We start from the raw sequence: 12,875 nt of genomic DNA, 5'->3' as shown, positions 1-12,875 counted from the left end.
AGGGGATAAATAATGTATACTGCATTGAAACAGCTGAGGGAGAGAACTGTTTAAAAGGGATATGTGATTAGTTATTATTGTCATGACAGGAGTGGACTTGGGGGGAGGGATTGTATAACAATGAAAGAATTTTTCTTTGTCTTTTCAAAGTGAAGAACAAATTGAGGGGAAGGGGTTGGGCAGGGAGAAAAGTGCAATAATGAATGAAAGGAAATCCAAAGTCTCTGTAAACTCACTAAAATTAATAAAAAATGTTACATAATTAAAAGAATTGATTTGTCAGAACCTACTGAGGATGGCTGTGCTAGGTGACATCAAAAGTGCTCTATACTCTTTGAAACAAGTCTCTCTCACTCACTGCTGATTGCTTCTGGATCATTCTCCGTGGCTGGGTTGTCCTGTGCAATATTAAATTCTTAGCAACATCCTTGGCTTCTTTGTTCTCAATTCCAGTAGCATTCCCCTCCCCAGTGCGACAACCAAAAACACCCCCAGCTATTGCCAACATTCCCTGGGGGTAAGGTCCAACCTCGGTGACAACTGCTGCCTTGTAAGAATTGCAAAACTATCCACAGTGACTCGCAGGTAATACGTGTCAGAGCCCCTGGCCTCCTGTCTCCAGAGTCCGCTCTGTGCTGTTGCCACATACCTGGTGCCACTCCGGGTCTGCCCTACCCCATGCCCATGCCCGCCCCCCCATCAGCTCTGAATCACCTGCCAGTCCCCAAATTGTAGTTGCATCAGGAATTTATTTTGTAGCAATCAAAAGGCTTTAAGATAATCATTATGGTGTGGGTGTGCGTAGAATCTGAACCCGTTTGATGTTAGATACCATCAAGGCAGTCCCAAGTCACAGTGACTTTATGGACACGGAGTGGAACCCTGCATAGTCCTACCTTGCGTAGTCTAACCCTGCATAGTCCTATGCCATCCTCACAATTGTTGCTATGCTGGAAGTCAAGGTTGCAGCCGCTGTTGTTGTTATGTGCTGTCAAGTTACCTGCGACTCATAGTGACCCTATGTACGACAGCTCTAAGCCCTGCTCTATCCTGCGCCAATCTCATTGTCTCCGACACACTCATCCCGATTACCCCAGTCACCGAATCAATCCACCTCCCAGAGAGTCCTCCTCTCCTGCGCTGTCCCTCCACCCCCCCAAACATGATGTCGTTCTCCAAGGATTGGTCTCTCCTTACAACGTGAACAAAGTATGTCAGACAAAGCCTTAGAATCCTTGCCTCCAAGGAGCAGCCCGGTTTAACCCTCTCCAGGATGAATCTGTTTGTTTCACTGACCGTTTCTTTTATTAAGTACGATGCCTTTCTCCAGGAACTGAAGTCATGTCCAAAGCACATGAGATGAAGTCTCGCCATCTTCCTGTCTAAGAGCATTCTGTCTGTCCTTCTTGGAAGGCAGGTTTGTTCATTCTTCTGGCAGTCTTTCTAATATCCTATAGCAGCATCATAATTCAAAGGCCTCAATTCTTCCATCTTCCTTCTTCAACACTCAGATTTCACATTAAGTATGAAACAACTGAAAAATTGAAAATGGATCAGGTGCATTAGTGCTGACAAGGTTCAACACTGGAAAATCCTTGGTAAAAGACCAAAGACTAATATGTTCCAGATTGAAACCTGAGTATATAAACAGTGGGTCAGGAGCACATTAGTCCTCGAAGTGCCATCTTTATCTTTGAACACTTCAAAGAGATCTTTGCAGCAAATCTGCTAATTTTTGACTGCTGCTTTCATGGATGTTGACTGTAGACTCAAGTAGAATGAAATCCTTGACAACGTCGATCTTTTCTCCATTTGTCATGATGCTGCTTAATGGTCCACTTGTGGGGATTTTGTTTCCTTTATGTGGAGGAGTAACCCCTACGGAAGTCTTTGAACTTCATCAGCAAGTGCAAGTCCTCTTCATTTTCCGCAAGCAAGATGGTGTCACCTGCACATCACAGGTTGTTATTGAATCTGTGTCCTTTTCTGATCCGTTGCTCTTCTTCATATAATCCAGCTTCTCAGGTTATTTGTTAGGCTGTAGATTGAGTAAATGTGGTGAAAGGAATTTTTTCACTCTTCCCCAGTCATTCTGCTGGCTTACTGTGGCTGAACTTTGGGGCTCATTGAAAAGGTGGTATTATTTTCTTCCAGTCTCATCTGGCTCCTGTCTGAACACCAAAGTTCTTACTTCTCTTTGAGTCTGCAGTGGGTGCCTCAGTTTCCCCATGTGGACCTACACAAAGGACTGGAGTCTTTGCTCTGTTCCAGACCTTTTAATCCTTTTGACAAATAGTTCCTGGATACCCAGAAGATGCAGGCCTTTTGTTTGACCCAGAGGAGACAGAGACAAGCCGGTGACCAAGGGCTGATCTCTCCATGTGTCTGCCCACCTGCCCAGGTCAACTGCTGTCCTCCTACCCATCAAAGCTGGAATGGGCCCTCTGTCTCACACCTGAGGGTAGGGCTGACTCTGTCTGGACACATCTGGAGCAGTTGGGCCAGCCAAGGACAACATCTGATCATCAGGGTCAAGGTGTATGGGTGAAGGTGAACAGAACTGAGCTGGGCTGAGGATAGAGGGCTTCCTGGAGGGATAGACTGCTGGCTGGAGAGTGGATTGGGGCCAGATCCTAAAAGGGCAGGTTCTCAAGGGCAGGTGACTATAGATCAGGAGTCTTTAGAGGGCAGCTGGGCAGAGGAGGTTCTTGGTGTCCCTGGGCCTCCAGGGATGCTGGTTTGGGGTCCACAGTTGATCCTGAGGACTGACACTAAGGTGAGGGTCACAAGAGGGCCTTGTGTGGAAGGAACATGTTAAGGGCTGGTCCATAGGAGTGATGTGGGGATCAGCCTGGAGTGAGGCTAGAAGCCTGATAGTTTGGGATCCTGAGTTATTTTTTTTTTATGCTGAGGAATAGTTTTTATTTTCTCCTTAGCTTTTTCTTTAATAAATTTTTTAATTGTGATTTTTTTAAAATTTTAATTGTGATTGTAACAAAAGTTTACAGAAAAGTTGGATTTTCATTCATTCGTTGTAGCACATTCCTCCCTCCCTTCCCTCACCCCCAGCTCACTTTCTTTAATTTAAAAAAAAAAAATCATTGATTGTTGCACAATTATCCCCTTCTTCCGCTCTCCCCCACTCTGCTCTCCCCCAGTCCCCTTTGCAATATACCTCTTCTGGGCTCCTGAGTTTTTCAGTCTCTGACTCTCAGAATCACTCCCGTCTCTCTCCGTCTTTCACTCTCTGCCTCTCAGCCGGTCTCACTTTCTGTTTTCCTCTTTGCTTTCCTGCCTCTACGCACCTGGACCGCAGGTTTGAGTTCCAAGTCGCGCCACGCCCGGAAGGCCGGCGCGCCTCGGAGGTCGGGGCGGGGTCTGGGCGGGTCGGTTCTGGGGGCGGGCCGGGGTGGGCCCCGGGCACGGCCGGCCGGGCGGGGTTAAAGAGCCAGCGGGCTGACAGCGCGGCCAGAGTGGAGTGGAGGTGCCTTGGGATCCTGTCCGAGTCCCCAGAGGTGAGTGCTTCGGGAGGGGCAGTAACCCGAGCACCAGGAGACCCTGCACGGTAATCAGAGGCAGCGCTGGCCTCTGCGCCCTGGCGGGTGCGCGCGCCCCGAGACACTCGGTGGGGACACAGCCCGGTGGGTGGGTGTGTCTGCCACGGTCCTGCTTCTACAGCAGGTTTTTTTGTTTTGTTTTGTTTTGTTTTTTTGCGGTGAGAACCTTTGTGTACACCTCTGCATGTGTTACCTCTGTGTCTCTGGTGGGGAGGAACCTCAAACAAGACTGTTGCTTCCCGTCAAGATATTTCAGAATTGTCCACTCAGAGACACCTCCCAATGGCTGTTTGGGGGTCCTTGGGATTCCACCAACCTCATATTGCCTAATGTGCAGGGGAAGGCCATATGATCAAGGGGTGATGTCCAGCACTTTCAGGGGCCCTCTACCTTCCTTCCCGGCGCCCTGGCCCACTGGAGCCTGCAGGTGCCCATCTGTGAACGGAACAGAAGTTTCCCCACTCTTAAGTCCCCAGACGTCTTGGAATTAGTTGCCAGGAGATACCTGGCGATGGATGGATGCGAGAAAAGTGATGCTCCCTGGTGTCCCAGGGGCCTGGACCACATTTTTTGGACTGAGGGTGGATGGGCTGGTCCAGGCTCACCTGTTGGAGAATCTCAAATTCCAGGTGGGAGGGAGACAGGAAAAGTCTAAGAGTAGAGTGCCGAGGGCTGGGCTGGATCTGCCCAGCTGAATGTTCCCCGGCCTGGTCTCCTCCCTCTGTCTGCTACTTGCAGTGCTCAGGAAATGATGAGCTCTGTCTGAGAGGTTCAGGTCTCCTAGGCGGCAGCAGCAGCACCAGTAGGAGCTGACTGAATGCTCCCCTGCACCCTGGACCCATCCCCAGGGTATGAGACTGAAGCTCAGAGAGGGCAAGTCCTTTAATCCAAGGCCACACAGCTGGGCCCAGCTGCAGTTGAGAGCATCACATTTCTTTCCAAGTACCTACAAGCTGTTGGCTCGGTCTCCAGTGAAAGAACCTCCCCAAATCCGCCCCCCCTCTCCCCTACTCTCATTCTACAGGTGGGGAAACTGAGGCCCCAGAGAGGGTAACCCCCTCCCTATGGGTAGCCAGTGGGGGAACTGGGATTTGAACAAAGCTGTCTGCTCTGACCCCAAAAATCCTGGGCACTTTCCGATGGCCCTGGTGTCTCTGTACAAGCCAGCTTGAGTTTCCCAGCGGTAACATTAGCTCTGGGCTGGTGGCCGGCAGGGACCCAGGTTGGTGTCTGAGAGAGGGGCTTGGATGACCCAGGAGACAGAGAATAGGTTCCCTGCTTTCCTCTCTGGTAAACTTTGGACTCTTCTCTCTCCAAATCCCAGAGGCCCAGGATTATAAGTGTGATCGCAACACTCATAACAGTCAGTCCTTGGGAGGGCTCGCTGAATGCTGGGCATTGAGCCAAGCATCTTTATCACAGACCCCGGGGTGCGTCACATGGCTCCAGTTTCACAGAGGAGGCCCCGTGTGCTGTGGGTGCCAGAGGCCACACAGCTAAGAGGCAGAGCTTTTTAGATTCCCCTGCTCCCCGGTTGGGTATGATGAGGAGAGAGGATTTCCAGCCCTGACGTGATCTCGAATAGTGTTGTCTAAATTGTCTCTGTTAGGATCTCGCTTGAGTCAAGGAAACTGCAGGCAGAAAAGGACAAAATATGTCTGCAGTTGTGTTGGGGAAGGGGAAGATGTCCTGTTTGTCCACTTGACTTTGCCCTCATTCCTCATAACTGTCGCCTGAAACTTTCTCCCATTCCTGTCACGTCAGTTCTAACCTGGAGCAGCCTTGTTGGACAGAGCAGAAGTGCCCCATAGAATGTGCAAGGCTGCAATCTTGACAGCAGGGGACGGCCTCTGCTTCCTCCCTCCTGGTGGATTCAAACCTCTTACTTTAGGTTAGAAGCCCAATGCTGAACCCATTATGCCATCAGGGCTCCTTGAAGCATTTTCTGAGCCCCTCAGAAATTTGGCCTGCTACAGAGTGGGACTCGGCACTTTGGAGGGAATGTCAGTGTGTGGGGATGGGACTGGGTTTTGATGATGACAGGCTCAAGTGTCATATTGCCTTGATGGTCAGAGTGTGGGGTGGGGGGTGCCTTGGTGACAGGCTGGGAGTGGGGTGATGGGGAGGGCCCGGCCGGAGGGCAGTAGGGCCAGCACTGGAGCTGGCTGTTCTGGTGCTGCTAGCATCCATGTCTTGCATTCACTCTCAGGAGGCCACTCTCCTTGTATAATAAGTCTCTGACTGATGGCTGGTCCAACCTGACAAACCTGTGTCCCATGGGCGTGGGCCTGTCAGTCACCTGGCACTCCACAGCCAGGTAATGCTAACTCCATCAGGGCAGGGGGGGCAAGTGCCTCTGCTGGGCGGGTTGCTGGAGTCACTGTCCCTGAGTGTCTGGGGTGTGACAGGGGCCTGACAATCATCATAGCCGCCCTGTGGGTTTCACCACGCTTGCCTTGCTTTTGTTAAAAAAATATTAATAATCACATAGCAGTAAAATACATCATGTATAAAATATTAGGTAGTATCTGGCCTTATCTCACAGAACTGCTTCAAATAATCTTCAAAGAGAAAGCCTGCCATTATTAACCCATTTCAGAGATCAAAAAACAGAGGCTGAGAACGATGGCTCAGCTTCAGAGACTGAGAATGAGTCATTCAAGGCTGCTCATCTGGGGAGGGGCAGAGCCGCATTTTGAGTCAAAGCCTCACATCTTAAAGGATGATAAAATCCCAAAGGAGCTCTCTTTTGTATTTTTTTTTTAATGGAAGGTTGTAATAGAAGTAAGACACGCAGGCTCTAGAAGAGGACACAGCCTAGAGATTTTGAACAATTTGAATAAACTGAACGCACATGTGTCCGCTACACCCAGATCATGTAAGAGAACAATCATCAGCTGCCTGGATATGTACCCCTTGTAGAAACATCTTAATTTATTTACTTATGAATTATTGTGATAACATTGTTATAAAAATGTTTTCACTTTTAACTATAGAACTCAGTGACATTAATCATGCTCATCAGGATGTTTTACGACACTCCAGACGGCAACTTGGTACCCTTGTCGGAATTTATTTTTGATTCTTTTCCTCACAACAGCTTTTATGAATCATGAAAACATATTTCTGAATGGGCAATAGGTGCTCGTGGTACAGGAAATCAAAGGCCAGGAAGATGCAGAGTGAAAGTTAGACCTTAGAAAGTCAGATTAGAACGTTAGAAATGTGTTCATTCATTGTGGGGGCTTCAAAACTTATTCCTTTAGCACGTTTCAAAAAAAAAAAAATAAGGCACAGTTCATCTAACAAAAATTCACTACTCACCGTGGTAAGACAGCATCATTCAGCGACATTTATTCCAGCCCTAATGTTGTGCAACAATTACGTCTATCTAGTTCCAAGACCTGTTCATCACCTCAGAAGGAATCCTCGGACCCATTAGCAGTCATCTATCATTTTCTTTACCCTTTGCCCTGGAAACTACTAATCTACATTCTGGGAGCATGTATCCATCCTAGAGATACTGTATACATGGAATCATACAGTACTTGTCCCCTTGTGCTATATTTCTCTCAGCAGGTTGTTTTCAAGGCTTATCCATGTTGGTTCATGTATTACGATTCCACGTCTTTTTGGGATGAGTAGAGATGGACCGTGCAATGCCATGGGCATTTAGATTGTTTTCGCCAACAGGCTATTATGAATGGTGCTATAAGGGACGTTGGTACACATGCATCTGTTTGAATCTTTGCTTTGCATTATTTTGGGTACATTTTTAGGAGTGGAATTTCTTAGGTCATATGGCATCTGTGTTTCACTTTTCGAGGAAAAGATCATGGCACACTCTTTTTGTTTGTTGTTGTTGTTAGGTGCTGCTGAGGCAAACATGAACTACAGAGATCCTCTGAACAACAGATCGGAACTCTGTCCTATGCTTTGCCATCCTCTCACTCCTCTTAATGCACTAGAGCCCAATGTGGCAGTTGCTGTGTCAGTCCACCTGGTCGAGGGTCGTCCTCTCTTTCGTTGACCCTTCACCTATTCAAGCATGATGTCCCCCTCCAAGGAGCAGCCCCCCCTAACAACATGCCTGAAGGATGTGAGCCAAAGCTTCAACATCTTGGCCTCCAGAGACACTCTGGCTGCATTTTATCAAAGACGTATTTGTTTGTTCTTTTGGCACTCCATGGGATATTCAGTGCTCTTCTCCAGTACCACAACCAAAGGCATCAATTCTTCTTTCATCCGTATTCATTGTCCAGCTCTCAGATGCACAGCAAGTGATTGACCATGGTCTGAATCATATGCATCTTATTTCTCCAACTGACATAATTACTCCTCAATAATTTGGAGAGGTCCCTGACTGCAGACTTTCCAAGTGCAATACATCTCCCGATTTCCTGATTGCTGGTACCAAGGGTGTTGATGCTGCCTGATTGAACTCTTCTTGTAGTGACTCCTTTTTTGTAAAGCCTCTTGCTGAGGTTGTCAGACATAAAGAAACTTGTCTGGAGATCCAGAGGAATCCAGAGGCAAAAGATAGAAGACTCCTCCATTGCACCCATTTATTGAGCTTCTCCTATGACTGTCTTATGAACCTCTTGCTATTATGCCTACTTTGCAGATGAAGAACTTGAAGACCCCAGAAAGAGTCTCCATCAGGAACCCTAGCTATGCTGTCTGTCCTGGAAATGGCTTTGTCTCATGCTTGGCATGCGGTGCAAAGCGGGCACAACTCAGGCTTAGGACTCTTGCTGATGGTGTGTGTGCATGTGTGTGTTTGTGGATACATGTGTGTGGATGTATGCAAATGCATGTGTACACATCTCTCTGTGTGCACACACATGCATGTGTGTTTGTGCATACATGTGTGTGAGTATGGATGTATGTAAGTGCACGTGTGTACATGTCTGTGTGTGTATGTGTGCAGAAGGGACGTCAGCTCCCTCATTCGTGACTCTTCGCATCCACTTAGAGCTGGCACTTTCTCTCGCTCTGTTTTCTTCTCATCTCAATCCTTCAGGAAGGCCTATCTTGTGCCAGGATTTGATGTTGGTTTGAGGACTAAGGTGCACCTGATTCAGACCATGGTCTTTTCAATAATTTGCTGTCCCACTGAGAGCTGGAGAATGAGTAAGGACGACAGAAGAAAAATGGATGCTTTTGAGTTGTGGTGTTGGAGGAGAGTACTGAATATCCCATGGACTGCCAGAAGAATGACAGATATTAGGAGAAGATGAAGCCAGATTGCTCTTTGGAAGTATCATTTCACATACTTTGGGCATGTATCCTGGAGAGGCTGTTCCTTGGAGAAGGGCATTGTGCATGGAAAGGTGGCAGGATGTCGAAGGAGAGGAAGACCCTCAACCATGTGGAGTGATACAGTGACTGCAGCAATGGGCTTGAGTGTGTCAGAGATTGTGAAGCCAGCACAGGATAGGACAAGGTTCAGATCTATTGTTTATAGGGTTGCTGTGAGTCATATTATACTTGATGGCAAATAATAATTAATAATAATAATAATTAATGACAATAATAATAACAATAATAATAAGTATATGTGCTGTGACTTCACCTAGAAGCAACCCCAACTAGCTCTCAGAGATAATGGGAAGAGATAAATGACTGTATCATATACAAAAGGTGCTCAGAAGCAAGTGCTTCCAGGGTGAGTGAGGGGAGTGGCATGGACAGAAATGGGAATGTCAAGGCAGAGCTGGGACCTAGAGGATGGATGGGAACTGTCATGGGCTGAGCTGGGGGAAAGGCATCCTGGAGGGGGGAAACAGCACTCACAAAAGGCTCTGAGGTGAGAAAGAACTCTTTCTTTGTAAGAATAACCAAAGGATCTGAGTGGTTGGAGTTAATCAAGGGAGGGGGCGGGATTGGAGAGAACAGCAGGGACTGGACCATTCAGGACATTGCAGTCCAGGCAACGAATTGGAATTCATTCCGGGTGTACTAGGGAGCTACAGGAGAATTTAAACCAAGAATTGTCATGATCTGGTTTCATTTTTTGTTTTAATAGCATCTCATTATTTTTAATTGTGTATATATATATATAAAACAAAACATTTGCCAACTCAACAATTTCTACATGCACAATCCAGTGAGATTTATTGCATTCTTTAAGTTGTGCAACCTCTCTTGTTATCCTTTTCCAAATCATTGCACCACCATTAACAGATGCTCAATATTCTCTAAACAATGACTCTTCCTTTCTTCCTCCTTCTTACCTCTCGTAACCACTTATGACCTTTGATTTCTAGACATCTGCTGATTTCTCATAAATGGGATCATGCAATGCTTGGCCTTTTGTGACAGACTTATTTCACACCACATCATGTTTTCAAGAGTCATCTGTGTTGTATCAGTTTTCAGAACTCCATTTATAGTTAGGCTGAGTCATACTCCATTGTCTGGATGGGTCACATTTTTTTTTAATCCATTCACCTATTGTTTGACATTTAGTTCTTTCTATCTTTTGGCTATTGTGCAAAGCGCTGCAAAAAAAATTACTGATGTGCAAATTTCTATTTGTGTTTCTGCTTTCATGTCTTCTGGGTAAATGTCTAGAACTGAGATTGCTGGGTGATAAGGCAATTCTCTGTTCAACCTTTTAAAGAACAATCCAACTGTTTCCTACAGTGGTTGCACCATTTTGCTTTCCCAGCAACAATGGAGGAAGGCTCCAATTTCTCCACAGCCTCATCAATACCTGTTATTCTGGATCCTGAGACATGGGAGGCACATCAGAGAGAGGGTCCGTCTGCAACAGCGGTGTGCAAGAGAGTTTGTGGGAATTTGTGTGCATGTGCACATGTGTAAGTGTGTGTATATGTGTGTTTGAATGTATATTGTTGTTGGTATGTGCCGTTGACTCACCCGTGACTCATAGTGACCCCATGTACAATAGCTCTGAAGCCTGCCCTGTCCTGAGCCAGTCTCACTGACTCTGAAACATCTAGTCCCATTACTCTAGTAACTGTGTCAATATATCTCATCTGGGGTCTTTCTTTCCTGCACTGTCCTTCCATCCTTCCGAGCATGATGTCCTTCTCCAAGGACTGCTCCCTCTGGGCCATATCCCCAAAGTATGTGAGATGGAGCTTCAAAATCTTTACTCCCAAGGAGAAACTTGGCTTCACCCTCTCCAAGACAGACCTGTTTGTTCTCTTGGTGGTCCATGGTATGTTACAAACTTTTTTCCAGCACCACAACTCAAAGGCATTGATTCTTCTGTCATCCTTAGTCATTATCCAGTTCTCTGATGCATATCAAATAATTGTGAAGATCATGGTCTGGATCAGGTGCACCTTAATATCTAGAGTGACATCGTTGCTCTTCAGTACTCTTGAGAGGTCCCTGATAGAGGATTTCCCCAGTGCAATTTGCCATTTGATTTCCTGACTGCTAATGCCAAGAGTGTTGATTGGGGAGCCAAGCATATGTGTGTGTACATATATGTATGTATGCAGGCATTTAATAAGAAAGTCGATGTAATTTAGGTTCCTTACTTCTCTCAGCTCCTTGCCAATATACCCCTTCCCAGAGATAGGCTATCCTGGGCCACTGAAATAATTACTGTCCATCCTCTTAACTTACGTATTAATTCCCTTGCAGGTGCTGTAATGAATGCCCATATATTTAATGGTAAAACAGCACACGGTAATGCTTAATGGTAAAACATCATAATTTATTCTCTGACAGTTGTTGATGGCCAGAAGTTGACTATCAGTTCCACAGGACGACCAAAAGTGAGGTGTCAGCAGAGCCCCTCCCCCTCTGAAGACCCTAGAGGAGACTCTATCCTCGGCTCTTCCAGTGTCCAGTGGTTCCTGGAGTGCATCACTCCATCTCTGCCTTCATCGTCACGGCGCCTTCTCATCTGTGTCTACGTTCGTGCTCTTTATCCTAAAGACATTTTGGTTACATCTGAAACTCACTGAATAATCCAGGATCATCTCGTTATTTCAAGATCCCCAACCGAACCACAGCTGCATAGAACTTACTGTATAAGGTAACATTTACAGGTCCTAGGGATTAGAACCTGGTGTTTTGAGAGGCTGGTGTTATCTGCCCTCCTTCACAACTCTTAATTTTATGTCATGTGCTTGTCTGTTAATGATCTCCCCCACTGGGCCAGGGGTCTGTTTTGCTCACACTCCAGTCCAAAGCCTAGAACAGAGTCAGATATGTAAGACCAAGGCCCGTTGCCATTCAGTTGGAACCAACTCAGAGTTGAACTTCCATTGAGTTTCCAAAGCTGTTAATTACAGGGAAGAGATTGCCCCTCTTCTCCCATGGAGAGGCTGGGGGGTTGAAACTCCCAGAGAGGCATAACCTTTGGGTTAGCAGTGCCCCTCTCTACATCACCAGAGCTTCCTCAGATCATCTTTTGGAAGTAGAGTGCCAAACTCTCTTCTAACGTGCCTCTGGATGGATTCGAACCTCCAGTCTTTGGTTTAGCAGTCATGAGTGTTAACTAGCCACACCATGGAGGACTTCTAGGACAAATCAGAGTAGAACTGCCCCATAGGATTTTCAAGGATGTAAATATTTTACAGAAGCAAACTGCCACATCTTCCTCCCATTGAGCAATTGGTGGACTCAAACTGCCTACCATTTGATTAACAGCTATGCATTTAACTACTGTGCTGGGGCACCCTTAGAGAAAGTATCCAAAATTAAAAAAAACTTCATTGATGTCAAGGCAAAAATGGATTCATGGGTGACCCTTCTTTGGGTTTTTAAAGTTGCAAATATCTAACCATTGAAGAATTTTAAAAATGTGGTTCAAGGCAGATATTTTTATGAAAAGTTTTCTCTATTGTAAAATTTGTTGTATATGGCTATGCTACTATCATGGAATAAGGAAAGAACAAGCATACCTCAAATAAAAAAATTCTGAGTTAAAAAAAAATAAAGTTGCAAATATCATGGGAGGAGCTTGTCCATCTTTTTCTCATGGAGCCACTGGTAGACTCGAACTTCCAGAGAGGAATGACCTGGGAGTTAGTGGCACACCTCCTTATTTATGCTCTAGTCCACCAGCACTCCCTAGACAAATCATTGTTGTTGTTGTTGTTGTTAAATGCTGTCGAGTCACAGGCGACTCATAGTGACCCTATGAAGTAGAGTCCTCAACGCTTGGATGTCTTTCATCCTCTCTCCAGGTTCATAGGGTTTCCAGAAGCCACCTATTACAGGAGTGGATGCCACTCCTCCTTCCAAGCTTATTTTAATCGGGAAGCTCCACCCCACTCTGTCCTCATTGGGTAAACAACCATTAACGCATTTGACACATTAGCCACCATT

The sequence above is a fragment of the Elephantulus edwardii genome, unplaced genomic scaffold (genome assembly GCF_000299155.1).
Source record: "Elephantulus edwardii isolate Elephantulus edwardi_28Jun2011 unplaced genomic scaffold, EleEdw1.0 scaffold00226, whole genome shotgun sequence".
NCBI classification, from domain to species: domain Eukaryota; kingdom Metazoa; phylum Chordata; class Mammalia; order Macroscelidea; family Macroscelididae; genus Elephantulus; species Elephantulus edwardii.
This window is presented reverse-complemented; position numbering follows the sequence as displayed.